At 37.1% G+C, this 19,356-nt stretch overlaps 1 protein-coding gene across 2 annotated transcripts in view; it reads right to left on the bottom strand.

The window, feature by feature from the left end:
• The window catches only part of Hnf4g (hepatocyte nuclear factor 4 gamma), a 261,440-nt gene that overhangs the window by 12,475 nt on the left and 229,609 nt on the right, over positions 1-19,356 (bottom strand). The gene's annotated exons all lie outside the window — the stretch shown is intronic.

Consider the following 19,356-nt stretch of genomic DNA (forward strand, 5'->3'; position numbering starts at 1 on the left):
AAATACAGTTATCTCATACTAGACAAAGGCACCAAAAACATACATTGGAGAAAAAATAGCCTATTCAACAAGTGGTCTGGGAGAACTGGAAGTCCATATGCACCAAAATGAAACTAAACCCCTATCTCTCACCATGCCCAAAATTCAATTCAAAGTGGATCAAGGACCTAGGAAATAGACCAGAGACCTTATGCCTAATAGAAGAAAAATAGGCCCAAATCTTCATCATGTTGGATTAGGCCCTGACTACCTTAACAAGACTCCTAAAGTGCAAGAAATAAAATCAAAAATTAATAAATGGAATGGGCTCAAACCAAAATGCTTCTTCTCAGCAAAAGAAACAATCCATGAGGTAAAGAGGGAGCCTACATTTTGAGAGCAAATTTTGGCCTCACACACATCAAAGCATTAATCTCTAGGATATATAAAGAACTCAAAAAACTTAACACCAAAACAACAAACAACACAATCAATAAATGAGCTAAGGAGCTGAACAGACAATTCTCAGAAGACATATATTCGATCAACAAATATACAAAAAAAAATGTTCCACATCTCTAGTAATTAGAGAAATACAAATCAAAACTAAGATTTTATCTCATTCCAATCAGAGTAGCAGTTATCAAGAATACAGACAACAATAAATGTTGGTGAGGGGGAAAAGGCATACTAATACATTGCTAGTGGAACTACATGCAGCCAATATGGAAAGCAGTATTCCCTTGGAAAACGGAATGGAATCACCATTTAATCCAGCTAGTTCACTCCTCAGTCTACCCAAAGGACTTAAAAACAGCATACTACAGGGACACAGCCACATTAATGTTTATAGCAGCACAATTCACAATAGCTAAACTGTGGAACCAACCTAGATGCCCTTTAGTAGATGAATGGATAAATAAAATGTGGTATATATACACAATGGCATATTATTTAGCATTAAAGAAGAATAAAATCATGGCATTTGAAGGTAAATGGGTGGAGTTAGAGAATATCATGCTAAGCAAAGTAAGCCAATCCCCCCAAAATGAAGGCTGAATGTTCTCTTTGATGAGTGGATGCTGACCTATAATGGGGGGGGGGGGAACAACGGTGGAACTTTGATTGGGCAAAGGGGAAGGATGTGTGGGGAGGGTGCATGGGGCAGGAAAGATGGTGGAATGAGATGGACTTCATTACCTTAGGTACATGCATGACTGCATGTATGGTGTGATGCTACATCATGTACAACCAGAGAATAGAAAGCTGTGCTGCAAATGTGTACAATGAATCAAAATTCATTCTGCTGTCATATATACCTAATTAAAATAAATTAATTGATAAAAAATAGAATTGACTCTTTGAAAAGATAATGAGATTAATATATGCTTAACCAAATTAGCCAAAAGAAAGAGAAACCATAATCAAAATTAGGGATGATAAAGGAGATAGATATTACCACAGATACTTCTGAAATCCAGAGAATCATTAGAAACTATTTTGAGAAGATATAGATATATATATACACACTAATATATATTTTAACAAATTTCTCAACTTATGTTAACTGCCCAAATTCAATGAGAACAATATATAAAGCATAAACAGACCAATATCAAGTAGTGACATTGAAGCAGCAATTAAAAGCCTTCCAACAAAGAAAATCCTAGAACCTGATGGATTCTCAGCCAAGTTTTACCTGACCTTTAATAAAGAAGTAATGGCAATCTCTCTCAAATTATTCTATGAAATTAAAAGTGAGGGAACACTCAAGTACTTTATATGAAGCCAATATAGTCCTGATGCCAAAACCAGACAAAAGACACATCAAGGAAAGAAAACTTTAGACCAATATCCCTGATGAACATAGATGCAAAATATTAGCAACTGTATTCCAAAACACATTTAGAAGATAATGTACCAGGATTCAAGATTGGTTCAGTATATACAAATCAATAAATATAATTTACCACAAAAATAGAATTAAGAACAAGAATCATATAATTATCTCAATAGATAAAATAGAAAAGGCCTTTGACAAAATTTAGCACCAATTCATGTTAAAAACATTGAAAAATCTAGTGAGAGAAGAAACTTACCTCAGTATTATGAAGCCTATATATGATAAATCCAAAGCCAATATCATACTGAATGGACAAAAACTGAAAGCATTCACTCTAAAATCAGTAAAAAGACAAGGATGTACATTTTTTACCCTCCAATTCAATATAGTTTTTGAAATTCTAGCCAGAGAAATCAGGCGAAATTAAAGGGATCTGAATAGGAAAAGGAAAACCCAAATTATCTCTGCTGAAGACATGACCTTATATCTAGAGGACCCCCAAACCATCAGAAAACTTCTAGAAATGACAAATTCAGAAATGTTGAAGGAGACAAGGTCAATATACATAAGTCAATAGCTTTCCTTTACTCCAATAATGAATCTACTGAGAAAAAAATCAGGAAAACTCTCTGTTTATAGTAAATACAAAAATGAAACAAAATAAAATAAAATACTTCATAATAAACCTAACCAAGAATGTGAAAGACTCTATAATGAAAATTTTAAAATAGTGAATAAAAAATTGAAGAAGACCTTAGAAGATGGAAAGACCTCCCATGCTTTTGAATAGAATGAATGTCACTTAAAAGTGGTAGGGGGGATTCTAAATAAGAAAGACATAGTTTTTACTTATTTGCCTGGCTTACTTCACTTGGCATAATATCTTCCAGATTAATCCACATTATCAGAAGTGAAAAGACTACTTTCTTTTTAATGCTTAATAGTGTTCCATTGTATACATGCCACATTTCCTTTATCTATTTATCCATTGACAGACACAGGTTAATCTTAGATATTGTAAATAATGTTCCAATCAACATGGGAGTGTTGATATGCACGTGGCAAACTGGTTTTAATTCTTTTGGAAGTGATATATAAATTTTATGGTGCTTCTATTTTTAGTTTTTTGAGGAACCTCCATATTGCTTTCCACAATGGCTAATGTAATTAACATTTCCACCAACAGTGTACAAAATGACATCTCTCACAATCCCCAGGGCTCTTTCTTTCACTTCCCCCTAGTCAAAGGAATAGACTAAGAAAGAACTCTCAGTGTTGGATAGCATTATACCAGAATATTGAAATTTTCAATATGCCTTAGAGTAAAATAAAAATTTCTTCACTCATTGTAGAAAAAAAAGATATTAAACATTTGCCTCATGGATCATCTCAAAGTAGATTAGATTGAAAAGTTGAAAAATATCTTTTGCCTTCCCCTATGTCTTGAGACCCAGATACCAGTAGTCTATGTCTACAACAGAAATTGTAAAATTATACCATAATGGGGCAGATAAAATCTCCCAAGTAACCAGAATAATGTTTCCAAGTGACTTGCTTGTCTCTTCAATACCTAGGAAAAACATTTTCCTAAGAAAAATTGAGCATACAAAGCAGGCAGCAATAGTGATGTCACAGTAAATTCAATGCTGCCCATCTCCCTACCCACATCCCTAAAATCCCTGCAAATAGACATGCTGAGAATTTAATTTCACTGTAGACTTCACATGTTATGATGATCAAGTAATCATTTGAGTAGGAGAAAAGTAATGATAAGAGGACAAAGGAATGCTAAATTAAGCACCAAGGATGTGACTCTGCATCATGTACAGCCAGAGAAATGAGAAGTTGGGTACAATGAGTTGAAATGTATTCTGCTATTATGTACAGCTAATTAGAACAAATTTTAAAATACCACTAAAATTAGAAAATTACATAGAATAGTGTGTGAGTTACATAGAATAAATTACATAGAATAGTGTGTGAATTAAGTTATCTTTAACCAGAAGACCTAAGAATAATATCTGACCAATATGCCAAACAAGAGTCTCAAGAAATATAGTAAATGGAGAATTAAATCATTCTTCACCTAAATACCGAAATTTAGATGAGATATAGGTTTACTCTACTTATTAATTCCATCCCATGTTTCTTTCTCTGGCTTGGTCCTAAGTTAATCATTTCAGGAGAGAGGGTCAAAGGCGCCTGGTCATCTCTCACTGGAGGTAAACCCTGTGTGCACTGTTGTCCCTAGACCAGACATCAGTGCCTATTCCTGGCCCCGTGCCTTAAAGGGCCCTTCCCTCATCTACCATTTAACTGTTCCATAAAGAGTGCAGTAGGAGAACATGCTGCAAAGGTCATAGGCCTAGCAAGGTCAGCAAACATAGATGCTGCATCATCTGATTGTAGAACCATCAGACAGTCAGTCACTTTACATTACCAAGTTTCAGTTTCTTGATTTTTAAAACTCATTTGTTAAGGTCCCTCTGTGTTTAAGAATAATATGTCTTTTAACATAAAATTGGCACAGCTGCTACAATTTTTTTCTTCTACATCTGGTATCAAGAATAGAGTTAATAATTACTGCTTTCTTCCAGAATTTCCCCTAACCACTGCCGACACCTTGATTTAATCTTTGTTTTTCTATCTTACCTGGTGGCGTGACCCAAATTTTTAATACTAAAGGACCCAGATCCTCATTCATTCATCCATTATGAAGTTGGCACATTTTTTGTTGATGTTAATAAGCAAATAATCATGTTAAATCACATATGCCAACTTAGTAACCCTTTTCCTCATTGATTTATAGGTATGAAAACCACAAATGGCCAGGGAGCAGCCTCTACTTCCAATCTAATGGCACTATGGCTGTTTCTTCCTTTGGAAAAATGGGACCTCTATACCTATAAATTCCAAGGCTGGGAATTATAAAGAAACATTCTGTGAGTGAGTTGTTAAGCACAATAGTAAAAAGGTATTCCCATCTCCATTCCCTGATTTCCAGTTGGATATTTTGGCTGTTATAGAAATAGCACCATATATTGGTTTCTAGAATGAATCATATACCACATCCCATAGGAAAATCCCCACATCACATGTGCTATTCAAACTTTGCCCACTAGAAAGATTTAAATTCACAATTTCTTTCAGGGTTACCACAAGTATAACTGTTGCACAGTAGGAGCTACAGACATGCAATGCCAACATACTATGCAGATCCATTCATTTATTTATTTATTTATTTATTTATTTATTTATTTATTTATTTATTTTTTAATTTTTTATTGTTGGTTGTTCAAAACATTACAAATTTCTTGACATATCATATTCCACACTTTGATTCAAGTGGGTTATGAACTCCCACCTTCACCCCATACACAGATTGCAGAATCACTTCAGTTACACATCCATTGATTTACATATTGCCATACTAGTGTCTGTTGTGCTCCGCTGCCTTTCCCATCCTCCACCCTCCCACCTCCCCACCTCTCCCCTCCCCTCCCCTCCTCTCTCTCTACCCCCTCCACTGTATAACCCTGAGGGTCTCCTTCCATTTCCATGCAATTTCCCTTCTCTCTCCCTTTCCCTCCCACCTCTCATCCCTGTTAAATGTTAATCTTCTTCTCCTGCTCTTCGTCCCTACTCTGTTCTTAGTTACTCTCCTTATATCAAAGAAGACATTTGGCATTTGTTTTTTAGGGATTGGCTAGCTTCACTTAGCATAATCTGCTCTAATGCCATCCATTTCCCTGCAAATTCTATGATTTTGTCATTTTTTAATGCAGAGTAATACTCCATTGTGTATAACTGCCACATTTTTTTTTATCCATTCATCTATTGAAGGGCATCTAGGTTGGTTCCACAGTCTTGCTATTGTGAATTGTGCTGCTATGAACATCGATGTAGCAGTGTCCCTGTAGCATGCTCTTTTTAGGTCTTTAGGGAATAGACCAAGAAGGGGAATAGCTGGGTCAAATGGTGGCTCCATTCCCAGTTTTCCAAGAAATCTCCATACTGCTTTCCAAATTGGCTGCACCAATTTGCAGTCCCACCAGCAATGCACATCCCCACATCCTCGCCAGCACTTGTTGTTGTTTGACTTCATAATGGCTGCCAATCTTACTGGCGTGAGATGGTATCTTAGGGTGGTTTTGATTTGCATTTCTCTGACAGCTAGAGATGGTGAGCATTTTTTCATGTACTTGTTGATTGACTGTATGTCCTCCTCTGAGAAGTGTCTGTTCAGGTCCTTGGCCCATTGGTTGATTGGGTTGTTTGTTCTCTTATTGTCTATTTTTTTGAGTTCTTTGTATACTCTGGATATTAGGGCTCTATCTGAAGTGTGAGGAGTAAAGATTTGTTCCCAGGGTGTAGGCTCCCTATTTTCCTCTCTTATTGTTTCTTTTGCTGAGAAAAAACTTTTTAGTTTGAGTAAGTCCCATTTGTTGATTCTAGTTATTAACTTTTGTGCTATGGGTGTCCTATTGAGGAATTTGGAGCCCGACCCCACCAAATGTACATCGTAGCCAACTTTTTCTTCTATCAGACGGCGTGTCTCTGATTTGATATCAAGCTCCTTGATCCATTTTGAATTAACTTTTGTGCATGGCGAGAGAAAGGGATTCAGTTTCATTTTGTTGCATATGGATTTCCAGTTTTCCCAGCACCATTTGTTGAAGATGCTATCCTTCCTCCATTGCATGCTTTTAGCCCCTTTATCAAATATAAGATAGTTGTAGTTTTGTGGATTGGTTTCTGTGTCCTCTATTCTGTACCATTGGTCCACCCGCCTGTTTTGGTACCAGTACCATGCTGTTTTTGTTACTATTGCTCTGTAGTATAGTTTGAAGTCTGGTATCGCTATACCGCCTGATTCACACTTCCTGCTTAGCATTGTTTTTGCTATTCTGGGTCTTTTATTTTTCCATATGAATTTCATGATTGCTTTCTCTATTTCTACAAGAAATGCCGTTGGGATTTTGATTGGCTTTGCATTAAACCTATAGAGAACTTTTGGTAATATCGCCATTTTGATGATGTTAGTTCTGCCTATCCATGAACAGGGTATATTTTTCCATCTTCTAAGATCTTCTTCTATTTCTCTCTTTAGGGTTCTGTAGTTTTCATTGTATAAGTCTTTCACCTCTTTTGTTAGGTTGATTCCCAAGTATTTTTTTTTTTTTGAAGATATTGTGAATGGAGTGGTTGTCCTCATTTCCATTTCAGAGGATTTGTCGCTGATATACAGGAATGCCTTTGATTTATGCGTGTTGATTTTATATCCTGCCACTTTGCTGAATTCATTTATTAGCTCTAATAGTTTCTTTGTAGAGCCTTTTGGGTCTGCTAGGTATAGAATCATATCATCTGCAAATAGTGATAATTTAAGTTCTTCTTTTCCTATTTTTATGCCTTTAATTTCTTTTGTCTGTCTAATTGCTGTGGCCAGTGTTTCGAGAACTATGTTGAACAGAAGTGGTGAGAGAGGGCATCCCTGTCTTGTTCCAGATTTTAGAGGGAATGACTTCAATTTTTCTCCATTCAGAATGATGCTAGCCTGAGGCTTAGCATAGATTGCTTTTACAATATTGAGGTATGTTCCTGTTATCCCTAGTTTTTCTAGAGTTTTGAACATAAAGGGATGCTGTACTTTGTCGAATGCTTTTTCCGCATCTATCGAGATGATCATATGGTTCTTATTTTTAAGTCTATTGATGTGGTGAATAACATTTATTGATTTCCGTATATTGAACCAGCCTTGCATCCCTGTGATGAATCCTACTTGATCATGGTGCACAATATTTTTGATATGTTTTTGTATCCGATTCGCCAGAATTTTATTGAGGATTTTTGCATCTAGGTTCATTAGAGATATTGGTCTGTAGTTTTCTTTCTTTGAAGTGTCTTTGTCTGGTTTAGGTATCAGGGTGATGTTGGCCTCATAGAATGAATTTGGAAGTTCTCCCTCTTTTTCTATTTCCTGAAGTAGCTTGAAAAGTATTGGTATTAGTTCTTCTTTAAAGGTTTCGTAAAATTCTGCTGTATACCCATCCGGTCCTGGGCTTTTCTTAGTTGGTAGTCTTTTGATGGTTTCTTCTATTTCCTCAATTGATATTGGTCTGTTTAGGTTGTCTATATCCTCCTGACTCAATCTGGGCAGATCATATGACTTAAGAAATTTATCTATGCCTTCACTATCTTCTAATTTATTGGAGTATAAGGATTCAAAATAGTTTTTGATTATCTTCTGTATTTCTGAAGTGTCTGTTGTGATATTGACTTTTTCATCCCGTATGCTAGTAATATGAGTTCTCTCTCCTCTTCTCTTCACTGGCATCGCTAAGGGTCTGTCGATTTTGTTTATTTTTTCAAAGAACCAACTTTTAGTTTTGTCAATTTTTTCAATTGTTTCTTTTGTTTCGATTTCATTAATTTCAGCTCTGATTTTAATTATTTCTTGCCTTCTACTTCTTTTGCTGTTGTTTTTCTCTTCTTTTTCAAGGATTTTGAGATGAAGTATGAGATCATTTATTTGATGGTTTTTTCTTTTTTTAAGGAATGAACTCCAAGCAATGAATTTTCCTCTTAGAACTGCTTTCAATGTGTCCCATAGATTCTTATATGTTGTGTCTGTGTTTTCATTTATCTCTAAGAATTTTTTAATTTCCTCCTTGATGTTTTCTATAACCCATTGATCATTCAGTAACCTATTGTTCATTCTCCAAGTGATGTATGCTTTTTCCTTCCTTCTTTTATCGTTGATTTTCAGTTTCATTCCATTATGATCAGATAAGATGCATGGTATTATTTCTACTCCTTTATATTGTCTAAGAGTTGCCCTGTGACATAATATATGATCTATTTTTGAGAAGGATCCATGTGCTGCTGAGAAAAAAGTGTAACTGCTTGATGTTGGGTGGTATACTCTATATATGTCAATTAAGTCTAGGTTATTAATTGTGTTATTGAGTTCTATAGTTTCCTTATTCAACTTTTGTTTGGAAGATCTGTCCAGTGGCGAGAGAGGTGTGTTGAAGTCTCCCATGATTATGGTATGGTGGTCTATTAGACTCTTGAACTTGAGAAGAGTTTGTTTGACGAACATTGCTGCACCATTGTTTGGGGCATATATATTTATGGTTGTTATGTCTTGTTGGTGTATGGTTCCCTTAAGCAGTATGTAGTGTCCCTCTTTATCCCTTTTGATTAACTTTGGCTTGAAATCTATTTTATTTGATATGAGTATGGACACTCCTGCTTGTTTCTGAATTCCATATGAGTGATATGATTTTTCCCAACCTTTCACCTTCAGCCTATGTATGTCTTTTCCTATCAAATGCGTCTCCTGTAGGCAGCATATTGTTGGGTCTTGTTTTGTGATCCATTCTACTAGCCTGTGTCTCTTAATTGGTGAGTTTAAGCCATTAACATTTAGGGTTATTATTGAGATATGGGTTGTTCTTCCAGCCATATTTGTTTATTTATGTTACTAAACATGGTTTGTTTTCCTCTTTGATTATTTCCCCCCCCTTTACTGTCCTACCTCCCACTGTTGGTTTTCATTGTTATTTTCCATTTCCTCTTCCTGTAATGTTTTGGCGAGGATGTTTTGAAGAGATGGTTTTCTAGCTGCGAATTCTTTAAACTTTTGTTTATCGTGGAAGGTTTTAATTTCATCTTCCATCCTGAAGCTTAATTTCGCTGGATACACAATTCTTGGTTGGAACCCATTTTCTTTCAGTGTTTGAAATATGTTATTCCAGGATCTTCTAGCTTTCAGAGTCTGTGTTGAAAGATCAGCTGTTATCCTGATTGGCTTACCCCTAAATGTAATCTGCTTCCTTTCTCTTGTAGCTTTTAAAATTCTCTCCTTATTCTGTATGTTGGGCATCTTCATTATAATGTGTCTAGGTGTGGATCTCTTATGATTTTGCACATTCGGCATCCTGTAGGCTTCTAGGATTTGCGATTCTGACTCATTCTTCAAGTCTGGGAAGTTTTCTCGTATTATTTCATTGAATAGACTGCTCATTCCTTTGGTTTGGAGCTCTGTACCTTCCTGTATCCCAATGACTCTTAAGTTTGGTCTCTTAATGTTATCCCATATTTCTTGGATGTTCTGCTCATGGTTTCTTAACAGTCTTGCTGAGCTGTCTATGTTCTTTTCCAGTTGAAATACTTTGTCTTCATTGTCTGATGTTCTATCTTCTAAGTGTTCTACTCTGCTGGTAGTATTCTCCATTGAGTTTTTAAGTTGGTTTATTGCTTCCTGCATTTCTAGGATTTCTGATTGCTTGTTTTTTATAACCTCTATCTCCCTGTATAGTTGATCCTTTGCTTCCTGGATTTGTTTGCGTAATTCATTGTCGAAGTGATCTTTCATTGTCTGATGTTGCTGTCTAATGTCTTCCTTGATACTCCAGATCATCTGAAGCATGTATATCCTGAATTCTTTATCTGACATTCCATCTGTAGCAGCTGTTACCTCTTCTAAAGTTGCGTTGACCTGCATTGCTTGTGGTCCTTTCTTTCCTTGTCTTTTCATACTGCTTGAGTTTCTTTCCTGCAGGCGCGGGCGGCGGCTCTGCTCTCTCCTTATTCCAATTGGGGTGTCGTGGCTACCACGCTGGCAGGTCACTGGGCCTGTTCTGGGCGCTGGCAGCGGCTCTGTCCTGCCCCTACTCCAATTGGGGTGACGAGTATACCATGCTGGCAGGCCACCGGGCCTGATCCGCCGGTCGGTTGAGGTTTGCCTACCCTGCAGACACGGGTGGCGGCTCTACTCTGCCCCTACTCCAAATGGGGTGACGTGTCTGTCGTACCGGCAGGCCACTGGGCCTGTCCCGCTGGTCGGTCGCAGATCTGCCCACCTTTCGGGCACGGGTGGTGGCTCTGCTCTGCCCCTACTCCAATTGGGGTGTCGTGACTACCCCGCCTGCAGGTCGCTGGGCCTGTTCCTGGCACGGGCGGCGACTCTGCTCTGCCCCTACTCCAATTAGGGTGGTTTTTGTACCATGCCGGCAGGCTCCTGGGCCTGATCCGCCGGTCTGTCGCAGGTCTGCCTGCCTTGCAGGCACGGGCGGCGGATCTGCCCTGCCCCTCCTACCACGCCTGCGGACCCCTGGGCCTGATCTGCAGGTTGGTCACAGGTCTGCTCACCCTGCGGGCACGGGTGGCGGTTCCGCTCCGCCCCCACTCCAGTTGGGGTCACGTGGCGACCACACCGGCAGGGCCTGTTCCGGGCGTGGGAGAAGGATCTGCTCTGCCCCTACTCCAGTTGGGGTGACGTGTGTACCACACTGGCAGGCCACTGGGCCTGACCCACCAGTCTGTCACAGGTCTGTTTACCTTGCAGGCGCGGGCGGCGGCTCTGCCCTGCCCCTCCTACCACGCCCATGTACCACTGGGTCGCGGGTCTGCCCACCTTGCGGGTGCAGGTGGCGGCTCTGCTCCGCACCCTCTCCAATTCGGGTCACGCGGTCACCATGCTGGCGAGCCGCTGGGCCTGTTCCGGGCTCTGGCGGCGGCCCGGCTCCTCCCCTCTGGCTCGACGACAAATTGAGGAGACTCGGGTGTCTGTGCCTCATCCCCCCTACCAGGAGACCAACTGTTTCTGTCGCCACTGGTATTGATGAAGTTCTCTCCTCCGCCGCTTTCTGATGACATCAGATCTCTGCCATGTTGGTATCCTATGCGAATGGCAGCATTTCGTTCCCCTTGCCGGGCAACCAAAGCAACGGGTGAGTCCTGACCGGCCCTCAGCAGGACCCAGACCGAGAAGCAGTTTCCGCGGGCTCCTAGCCCTGGGCCAGGGCGGTTCCGGGAGCCGGAACTGGGCCGCCCCGCGCTCGGTGTTCGCTCGGATAAGATCAGGTTCTAAGAAGCACCCAGGCACTGAACCCTAGCAATCTGTCTGCAAGCCGCAGGCGAATGGCAGCCTGAAAATTACCTGTTCTATGGCTGAATGAGCTGCGGTCAGTCGAAAACAGGGATGGTGACGTCAGCTTTCCAACATGGTGGCTGCTGGCCTCCTCTGTGGTCTGACCGGTGTGGAGAACCGAGATGGACCGCTTCCTTCCCCCATCTTGAACCCTGAATTCAGCCCTGAGTACGATGCTTGCACGGCTGGCAGAAACTGCATCGCTGTATTCCTGCATCGCTATCTCCTCGTTTCCCAGAGCGCGCTGCAGACTCTAGCCGCGGGGCGATTTGCTGAATAAGCAGTGTTACCCTCCGTGCGACAAACCTCTCGCGTTTGAGTCCCCGTAGCCGATCCTCATGCGATGGAAATCCTTCCTCCAGGTTCCGGAGCACCCCACTATTGCTGGAAATTCCTAACAAGATAACTTTTAGCCGTCCTGACTTGTCATACTCCCACACAGTGAAGCAGCACACGGGGGCAATGCACTCCCCTCGCCGCCGTCTTCCCAAAATCCCTGCAGATCCATTTATAAACCAGGCATTCAAATGTCTCTCTTTTATTACCTGGCCATAGGAACTTTTCAGAAACCAGAGAGGAGATCAGAGGAAGAATCAAAAAAATCAAGGAAGGAAGGTATAATGAGTGTCTAAGCCAACAGCTTGTGCCATTGACTTGTGTCCTCTGGATCTAATTGTACCCACTTTCTCATATAACATCCCAATTTATTGGTACTGCATGCCCAACAACATAATAATTTATTGGAACAGAAAACATCAAGTCAGTAATAAGCTATTTAGGTTTCATATTCAGTTGATATTCAGTCTTTAAATGTATTCATTATCCAGGAGATGCTTCTCAAAAAGAGAAATGTTGTTGACAGAGGAAGGTAAGACTTTGCTCTAAATTATGGATCTTCCCAATGTTTCTCCTACTGGAGCTCATCAGTCAACACACAACATCCCAGAGTAAAAAAGACTTTAGATGTCCCATTGGTCATGAGATTCAGGGCTTAGCTTAGCAGTTTGGACTCCAAGAACTCATTTTTTTTTCTGTGTTCCATTCCAAACTGGAAGACTTACAGATCTTTCAAAAAGGAGAAAAAAATGTAATATGTTCTTCAAGGTGATCATAATTATAGTACATATTGCCTCAGAGATCCAAAAGACCCACCAAACACTGTTCCTTTCTTTGAGGTTGTCAGTACAAGATGCAGTTAAGTTACCTTTGGACTACTTCAGCTAACCTGGAAAACTGAATTCACATTACCAATTAGGCAGGACCTGCATTTTCTCCTGTCTTTCTATTCCCGCTCTCTGGCATGCTTGTACTGTTCTAATATATTTAGAGTACTTATTATTTCTTGCTTCTCAAGTCCAATTTATAAATTCTCAGTAAAAGAATTGGACCAGCATGAATTTCTATGGAAGATGAAGAAACTCAAGATTACAACTGATTATATTATGACCAAATGCAGAGTTGATATTAATTTAACTTAAATTAAGATGATATACTACTCTCTCGTTCAGGTCAAAGTGATCTACTCATGATTGTCTTTTTTAATATAAACAGGGAAAACTTTTCCAAAGTCAAAAGCTGCATGCAGGGTGCCAGAGGTTTTATTATTTGCTCAGTAATTAAGGCACAGATGCCACAATCACAGTGAAAATGGCAGCTACAATAGAAGTCACTTCCTATAAAAGGTTATGATAATCTGCAGTCTTTCCTAAGACCCCTCTGGTCTTAGGAAAAGATGTCTCTGATTTTGATGGTGGAACTCAACTCAATTACTTCCCTCAGGAAATCACTTTGGGTTTAGTATTATGTAGTGAAGGAGAAAGGAGAGCATTTTCATTTTTTGGTAGTATATATTAAATGTTTTCTGATAAACATTTTTTAATTATAAATTATGTACATATATAGTGAACAATTTTTTAAATTAAGTAAATTAATATGTTCTTCAAATATTCTTTTATTTTCCTTTCTGTAAGTTTTAATCTTTTCCTTGGTCCTTGCAATAGCCTATTATTATACACAGAAACTTAAAATATTTAAAACATAAAAGATCAACAACTGAATCATTAACTATTTTAGATATTCATAGAAATAACTTTTGCCATAGTTTAAGGATGATAAATTTTAAATTATATAAGAGAATAGTAATGAATATCTGGGGTACTAGGTAGAGAACAATTGTGAAGACACTTTTGGCTTCACCAGGAAACTCTGCTGTGATTATTTACCTGGGAATTATTCAGATAATTTAGTGATACCTATCAAGAAGACTGGAACAAGTACTGTTGATCTATATTTATATATATTTCTGATGAGAAAGACCCTTACTTTACATCATGTTCTTAAATTCTATGCTTTGTTGCCTCTCATTGTGGACAGTTATTAAAAGGAATCGCAGAAGCAGGGGAATGCTTATTGCAAGCTAATTATAGAAACACTAGGTTTATTTCCGTAAAACAATTCCTGATTTTTGCAGCAAAGAATATAAATTTCTTGCTTCAGTTTTCCATATCTACTCTAATACTCTAATATCTTTTAAGAAGGTAAACAATTATTTAATTCATGTTTATACCTTTCAAAATGTTTATTCCAGTGGCAAATTATAAATAAATATTTGTGCATAAAGTAACAATGAATGAGTTAAGGAAAGTAAGATTGGGCTCATGCTTTATCAAAAATGTTAATTTTTATGAGGCTATACTAGATCAGAATTACCTACGGGTTAAAATTTTGCATATTCTTACTTTATTCCCTATCCAGACAATCAAAAATTTACATAGGTAAGTAATGTTGTGTTTTAGGGTTTAGTTACAAATATACTGAACAGTGCTGTTGGTCCCTTTTTATTATTAGGAAAAGACTTCACTGATGATTTCACCCTTTTTCAAGAATACTCCAACACTAAAAGGCCTCTCTTTTCATTGTTAGAAAGTCCCTCTTTCTGTGTAACAAGAGGATCAAACACACTAATAGCAACTCATAGTATAACCCAAAACTTTTGACAAACTGTCACTATGGCAGGCATAGGAAAAGTAAATTGAGATTATGAGTTTGAGTTTTAAAAAACTGCAAAACACATCTACTTGATTTACTTAGATCTTTTTATAGGTTACCTAAAATTAGTTGAAATATTTTTTCTCATAATTCAAAAATTTTCAAATATAATCATATAAATTATTAATGTACCCTATATTTTGGTTAAACATTGGGGAGATAGATGTAATTTTATCTGAATTTCTTCAAATACTTCAGATAATCTTACCACTTTAGTTTATGAATGTAAAATCTAGATTGTACTAGTGCAACTACAAATAACTTCTCAAAGTATTGCATTTACTGACAAGTTAGTCAATGAGTTGCATTTAGTTAAATGAGTGATGAAAATTTTGGCAAATGTTATGGTTGACTGACTGTTCAAATCAATCCGACTGCCTCCATGTTGGGAGAGCCCAGAATTTATTCAAGAATTCATTTCATGCATAGAGACATATGTCTCTACAGAACTCTTTACTCTAAAGTCATGTTAATTAATCACAATTGGGTTTCTAAGCTAATTGTGGTTGTTGCATTACCTTACCAGAGAATGGTGAAGTCATAGTAATTTGATGAAATTTTGAACAATGAGGTAGGAAAGAAAATATTCTAGAGGAACTCCAGGAAGGGTTCCATGTTCTTAAATTGAGACAAAAGATGCAAGGGGGAAATGGCCCTTTTCTTCTGATGAGCATTTTTTTGACTGTACTTGAACATTGGTTTTATCTTAACAATAATTAAGGCAAGACTGATGCTAGAGAGAGCACCATAAAGGTTAAAAATTTTTAAATTTTTAAAAATCTATGTATGGTTAAATCATTGAATCAACTAACCCTAGAATTGCTCCAACTTGTTACATTTTTACATGGTCTAAGAGGGTTTTTTTTTTCAAATTTTATTTTCTCTAATGTTATCTACCTACTAAGAAATATGGCATTTGGGGTGGAGTAAATGTGAAAAGAAGGATATAAATTTCCTAAATTTATTTTAATTATAGGCTATCTATCCCATTATAAATTTTTCATAAACCGTTTCTCTTTGACATTATAATTAATATAAATTTTTAATATATTCACTTAAGAAATTTTAAAATCACATTTTCAAAAGTTTGATGCCTTCCATAAAACTACAAAATTGGTTTGTTTTACTATTGTACACAAATAATATAATTAGGTCACTTTTTCAGTAGTCTTTGTAATATATTCCTGTGTAGTCATTACTCATAATGCTCTGGCATATAATGTTGTTATTGGATTTTGTTACTCTGTTTTTATTACAAAAATCTTCTGGGGCTGTTAAATGTTTAATTTATTAAAATTTAATAATTGTACATCTAACTTTAACCTCAATTTATAAAAATGTATGAAAATTAGATATACAGTTTGACATTCATAACATTGAGTTCTTCAAGTTTTACATTTAAAAGGTAAAAATACACATATACTTAACAAAATTACATTTGACATCTTCTATATAATGTATATGTTTTACTCTAAAGAGACAGGTGTATGTAATTTTAATGTCACCCTCAGAATCACCAAAAAGTACCCTGGCAATCAGTGGAAAGGTTTAATAGGTTTTCTGTCTTGTTCTTAATTTGCTGAAATTACAAAATCAATACTTTCAGTTGTAGCTGCAGTTACCCGTTTTACTGCTTTAAGATAAAGTCTACAAGAAAGTAACCTTCACTTCCAATTTGTAGCTGAGAACATCAGGTTGTTCTTGGCCACTGCTTAAAAAGCCTGTTCTCTGCCATCCTATATAAGATATTCCAAATGTGTTGTTGTTCCACTTCCAAGCAGATACATACTAAAAAGAACTGTGATTAATACAGACCAGGCAGGAATTCAGAGTTTTAATGCTTTGCCTCTTCCCTCTTTCCCTTTAGAATACAGTGACATGCCTTTATTTCTTTAGCTCAAACTCATCTGAATCTGAACTATAATTTTCAACTCTGGGTCTTAGATTGGCATCAAATGTCCACAAACACTCTTCGCCAAAATAAGAAGTAGTTTCACACTGTCTGAACTCTATCTTACCTCTAAGATACTCGTTACAAGGGCACATTCCTGCCACTTTTGAGATAAGAAAATTCTCCCTAGCTAGAGTCAGGTTAATACAAAGTAGACAAGTAAATACATTTCTAAGATTTTAGTTTGAGAAAAAAATGTGATAGATCAGTTACTTTAAAATGTCAAAGATATTGGAAGTGACAAAGGGATTTTGAGTATTAAACTATATGAGCTTTTTCATTATAATAATTCTCAGTAAAGATGGGCAAGTTTACTCCTGAAACTTCAGTTTTATAATCTTCATCACATAATCTTCCATGTGCACATTGTTTTTCTCATATTAAAACCAACAATTGTATATAAGAAAAATAGTAAAAATTTGGGCTTACTAACTCAAATGTTTTTTTTTTTTTTTTTTTTTTTTTTTTTGAGTGACCAGATTCAGAAGTCATCTTCTCCAGGAGAAGGAACAATGTCCAGATGAAGGTGACTGTCCTTCCACCTGTGCAGATATGATACATCAAGTGTTTTACTTTCAATGTCTTCTTGGCTGCAAAACATGAACTATATTGCTCTTTGATTATCCAATGACCATATGTTTGAGTTATTATAGAGTAGCAATATCCTTTCTTTTTTTCTTTTAATTCACCTCATGCTGCTACCAGCTATCAGATAGGAGGATAGGAAGACACTGGTCAATTGGAAGACTGTACTTTAATCTGTTTACATGTTCATCTATTTGTATACACTATAGTTCTTTGAGGTAAATAATTTCTCATTCATTTAGCATGAAACCTATTCAATATAAGATATTCCATACAATCTCCAGAATGAATGAAATCAGAAAATTTACAAAAAATTTGAATTGGAATTTAAATCATGACAAACTGCTAATACATTTAGCATATAAGAACTAATAACAGCTTTTAAGTTTGCTACTTCAAGAAGATTCCCAGGATTTTATTTAAAGGAGCTGAGCTCTGTCATAGAACATCTCACACAGGTAAATCACTTTTATCTTATTGTATTACTTTGAACAGTGTTTCTCAAAATATGCATTGTGAGCCATTAATGATTCATAAAATAGATGTAGTGGGCATTGACCAGAGTTAATTGTTTCAGCAGAATGGAATGGAATAAAATACAACAGAACAGAATAGATTCAGAGAGGGCAGAATAAATCAGATTGTGCATAGTTAAGATTAGTTTTGTAAAATCTTCTTCCCCACCTCCCCCCCCCCACCCAGGTACCAGGGATTGAACCAGGGCATTTAACACAACCACATCCCCAATCCTTTTTGTACTTTTTATTTAGATACAGAGTCTCACTAACTTGTTTAGGATCTCACTTAGTTGCTGAGGGCTGTCTCTGAACATGAGGGGGCCCTTATAGATCCCATCTTCTAATATTACACCCTCTGTAACCCTCCCCTCTCACTGGGGTGAGGGGTGAGTGTGAACATAGTGATTCAGAACATATGATATGTCAGAAGAGATAGTATCTCACTTCCAGGATTAGGTAGTACAAGAAACACTGAGCTTCCATTGGGTTGCTCTTCTGTACTCTCCCCTTCCCTTCCCTTCCCATCCCTTCCCTTCCCTCCTCTTTCCTTCCCTTCCCTTTTCTCTCTCTCATCACTCATTCATGAAAATCCAGAAGAGACCATGTGGTGAGAAACTGATGCCTATTGTCAATAGCCATATGAGTAGGCTGAGAAACTTGTTCTCCAAACTCAGTCCAGGCTCCAATCACTAGCTAATCTGCACTTGGATTCCTGACACTTGGAAACTGCCTGAGAGAATAAAGGATTCAGATTTTTTTCCCTAGGAAATCCACAAAATGAGTTTGAGTTTTCCAAGTAAACCAGAGACCACAATTAAAAACAAGAGAAAACACAATTCTAAGGAGTCTATGTCTTCTCTTGAAAATTTAAAACTTGATCATATAGAACATGCAAACATTTTATTTTCTAAATATGGATTCTGACTACACAAAGATGCAAACCATTATTTATCTCTTGTGTGTATGAATGTGTTTTAATTAAATCCTTGGAGATCAAAATATCTACAAGAATATACACTTCTGTTATACTCTTCATATTGGAAGAGAAGATCTGCCTAGGTTGAAAAAAAAACAGAACCTAGATAGTACAACTAATGTCTTATAAATGATATTTTCTAACTATCAAATCATCCATATGGAATATACTGACTTGTATTATTATATATTAACGAGTCCATAAGATATAACCACACATTTATTTTAAAAACCAGACAACCTTTGAAATAATTTGATATGCTCTATGTAAAATACTGTCTTGTATTGTTTAGTCTCTATTTTCTTCTTTTTTAATGTATTTTCCAATATCACAAAGACTAGAAAACTATCTACATTAAGGCTCCCTTAAAAAAGAATTCCATCAATTAGATGCACACAAGCATATCTATAAGGAACAAGCAAGATGAAAGTCACTCTATTCAGGTTTTATTAGTGGCATTTTTTGTTTGTTTGTTTGCTTTGTTTTCTAGACATGTTTTCTTTGTGGGGGGGGGTG

This window comes from Marmota monax, unplaced genomic scaffold, assembly GCF_021218885.2.
Source record: "Marmota monax isolate L192 unplaced genomic scaffold, Marmota_monax_Labrador192_F-V1.1 WCK01_AAM20220418_F8-fsc00063, whole genome shotgun sequence".
Taxonomy (NCBI): domain Eukaryota; kingdom Metazoa; phylum Chordata; class Mammalia; order Rodentia; family Sciuridae; genus Marmota; species Marmota monax.